The 4,193-nt window shown below is 38.6% G+C and overlaps 1 long non-coding RNA gene across 1 annotated transcript; it reads right to left on the bottom strand.

Annotated features, from left to right (window-relative positions):
- Window positions 1–467: 467 nt before the first annotated feature.
- LOC132599844 (uncharacterized) lies at window positions 468–3,362 on the bottom strand. The gene is made up of 3 exons (XR_009567044.1): window positions 3,110–3,362; window positions 1,922–1,986; window positions 468–1,039 (listed from the first exon to the last, which is right to left on the bottom strand). It is a non-coding gene; the product is annotated as an uncharacterized LOC132599844 (long non-coding RNA).
- Between the last annotated feature and the right edge of the window lie 831 nt (window positions 3,363–4,193).

Consider the following 4,193-nt stretch of genomic DNA (forward strand, 5'->3'; position numbering starts at 1 on the left):
AATATAATAATTTAATATACCGACCTCATGAGGTCGGTATATTAATTATTTTTTTGTGGATGAATCGTGTACCGACCACGTGAGATCAGTTTTTACTGGCCTCATGAGGTCGCTAAATATTTGCGATCTGCTCATACCGACCTACTTTTGTGGTCGGTTTTCTAATGAGGTCGGAAAAACCATTTTTTTTAGGTCGCTTTTCAGTAGTTATTTAGTAGTGGTTTCCCCTATAACAAAATAATTCAGGTTACAGTTTCCTACTAACAGTGGTGAATCAACTATTTTTCCAGCTTGTTCTTTTGGATATTTGAGGACCTTATAAAGCTTCAACATATGATATGAAACATTTTGTTGTTATTGTCGATGACTTTAATAGATACAAGGTGTATGTGGTTGTCACGACCCAGCCCCGTGGGCCGCGACTGGTGCCCTATTTGGGCACCCAAACGGACATACAAACTAAATCATCATAGCAAAGCTAAATACAGATTTCATATTCATCATTTTTAAACAGAGTTGAGAACGAATATTATCTTGCGCGATTGCGCGTACAAAACATTATATCAGAATCAGAAAAGGCGGCGGAATATACATCGCCGAACATGTGCACATATATCAAAAAGCCGGCAAGGCTACCAAATGTGTCAAAAACCGACAAGGCTGTCAAATATGTCAAAAGCCGACAAGGCTGTCAATTGGCACAACGGCCCAAAACACAGATACAAATGCACGCCGACAAGGCTGCCATAACGAATAGCATCATACAAACACATCGGAACAGAAGTAGGCACACACACCCACAACTACGTCTACAGACCTCTAAACAGACCAAACGAATCATATGGCGGGACAGGGCCCCGCTGTACCCCTGAACAAATATATATACATACTCGGCGAACAAATATATATACCAACATATGTGTTCTGAAATGAGAAAAGCACTCCAAACAGCAGAAGGGGATGTCCTAAACTGGTGAATCACCAAACTGTGCGTCTGTACCTGCGGGCATGAAACGCAGCCCCCCGAAGAAAGGGGGGTCTGTACGAAATATGTACTGAGTATGCAAAGCAGAATATACAGAAAACAAACCTGAGACATAAACGAAACAGAAGTGCCGAACATAAGTGAAAATCCAATCATATCAAAATGTTTAGTTTCAAACATGTAAGTCATGCATAGGGTACAGAAGAATATGGTCGCCCGCCCGTCAATGGCGCCATAACACAGCATAACGCCAGAAAGTTTCAAATCTCCGTAACCCCGTCACGTATCACATCACCGCATAACGCCATACACAGCATAGCACCAAATATAAGTGGAACCCGACCCTCTTTTGCGAGTAGCTCGGTGAACCATAAACACAGCATAACTCCGGAGTATAACAAAGTGCGCACGACAACAGAACCGGCCCGGGACTCGGCGAAAGGAATAACAGAATGCACGAGTAGAGTCGTGAGTAGTCATATGCATAAATTCAAACATAAGCAAAATAATCATACTTGGAAATCGAATAGTAGTCATATCAAATTCTTTCAAAAAATTTCCGAATTTCATAAAGGAAAGTCGCGGGACCCACGGACGGGTATTTACCCGAATCGGGCCCGCCTATAGAAAATATATTCCATCATATGCCATATAAACTCTTACAAAAGTATTAAAGCAATCCGAATCTTTCGGAGGAAGATATGGCATTTATAGTTCGGAATTCTTTAAAACAACTTATTGTGCAACATTTGGAAATCAATTCCTTCAAAGGCATAATAGTTCATATTTCGTCATATCATACATAAGGATGCCAAAGAATATATGTAAGGATCATAGCGAACTCAGATTTCGAATTTAGGATTTCCTTAAGGCTAGTAGTCTAGCCTATTATTAACTAAAGCATGCCAAACGAAAGAAGGGCTAAGCTTTACATACCTCGTACGCATTCCAAGCTAGCCAATCTAAAGTTAATCCCAACTACGCCTCGGGCTCCCCAAGGTCTACAAATATGCCAATGAACACCAAACATTAGCTAAGGGCACCTAAGTCATTCATTCCAAACTAATCATTAAATTCTACGGAAAATTCGGCAGCATTTCCCCTGTAAATAGGCCATCCCGAGAATTTAACTCGCTCAAAATCAACAACAACAACCACAATAACCAACCTAATAACATCGATAATCAATTCGAAAGGCAAAACAACATTATTAGCTCTCTTTTACACCATTCGACAACTTTCCAAATATTCAATTCAACGGCTTACATTCAAGCCACAATATCGCTCACACATTTAATTATCAACCCAAATCCTTACCACAATATTCAAGGGCATTCTAAACAATTCACATAATATTTCCAACAATCCAACAATTTGCTCCAAAAGTGGCCGAAAACAGCCCCCTAAACCGTGAGCAGCCCCCTATTTACATTCCTCATTTTCAAGTCATGTTTTGTATCACAATCCACAATATAACGACATAATTTTCATAGATATACGAATTACATCAAACGCACAATAAGCCTTAGATCAGCCCATATCATCTCAACATAATTCTTGAGTCATTAGATGCTCAATTCCAACTAGAATTCATAACGACGACAATTAAAACGTTAAGCAATATTAATGCGATCTTCGACATATTCTATGACCCACATTCGTCCACACTATACATATACATAGGTTGATGGTTCTCATAAATAAAGATTGCATTAAATGCACAAAGTTCTCCAAATCAGTCCGCAACACTTACTATATCAATTTGGAACATTAAACTCCCATTTCCAACACAAAAGTCATCACAACAACCATTAAAACGCTAAGCGATGCTAATTCATTCTTGGCCAAACATTTGTGGGCTATACACGGCTACATTACCCACATATATACATGTATTGATGATTTTTATTATCTTCTCCATCCTACAACAATCAAATATGCTACAAACAATTAATTCATCAATTTTATCACAACACCCATTTACATAACCACACCCATACACATGGCTAGAACACCCATCACACAACCAACTTCCAACATGCTATATTTCATGATTTCCATCCATATTAACATACCATAACATGAATAAAATGTTCACAACACATAAAACAAGAGCAAACTTACCTTTCTCCTTCAATTGCACAAATGGCTAGGGTTTGCTATTTGACACAACGGATGGTTGGATGACCCAAACAATACTTTCACGCCACTTAGGGACCTCTAATTAGTGGGTTAACACAAAGGAAATAATTTTAGAGAAGCTAAAAAAATGGGGTTGTTTTTTCTTGGTGCTAGCCGAGAGCTATGGGGGAGTTGTGCCCTCCAAGTTCTTGCTCTTCTTTTTCTCTAAGTGTTGAAGTAGAAATGAGAAAAGATGACTTGGTTTTCATCTTTTAATTTCCCACAAAATATCTCTTATTTGTCTTTGGCCCACACAATGTGTGGGACCCCTCTCCTTTACACGGCCACAATGGCATCTTGTACAACATTTTTAATTCCAATTTTATGAATTGTGGTCCCAATTTTTCCTAAGTGTTCAATGCCCACAATTTCATATATATAACTTATGTCTCAAAATAAAATTAAAGGTCAAAAGTCCCGACTTCAAATCCCGGAATAGTCTTGGCCTTAAATTATCATAGTTAATCCGGGTTGTCTCAATGTATAAAAATACGGGACGTAACAATGGTGTTGAGGAATTTTCTTTCCGTAAAATTCTGTTTGTTGTGAATGTTAAAACTGTAAGATCTGACACTGGGACAAAAAAATTTAATTCTCAGAATTATGAGTTGTTAGCTTCTCTTGATTTCTTACATCAGGGTATTCTTACACTCCGCAAAAAAATCTCTTACACTCCACAACAAAATGAGATTTTGAAAAGAAACATAGACATCTTTTGGATGTGGGAAGGGCACTAGAATTCAAAAGTAGAACATTAATCAGGTTACGGGGTGATTTTTGTCAAAAGTGTAGTTTATTTGATCAATAGACGGCCTACATTAGGGCTGGATATTGCAAGACCCCATATGTAATGTTTATGTTTAGGAGTGGTAAATGGACCGTCCAGGCTGAAGTTCGGCTGGTCAAGATGGGCCAACGCCCAACTCGATCTGCCCACAGCTTGTTTGGGCTAAGAAGGGCTCAGTTAAGACGGGCTATATAATGGGTCATAATTCAACCCCTCCAACTTAACGTGCTTTTTAAATAT

This window comes from Lycium barbarum, chromosome 6, assembly GCF_019175385.1.
Source record: "Lycium barbarum isolate Lr01 chromosome 6, ASM1917538v2, whole genome shotgun sequence".
In the NCBI taxonomy this organism is placed as follows: Eukaryota; Viridiplantae; Streptophyta; class Magnoliopsida; order Solanales; family Solanaceae; genus Lycium; species Lycium barbarum.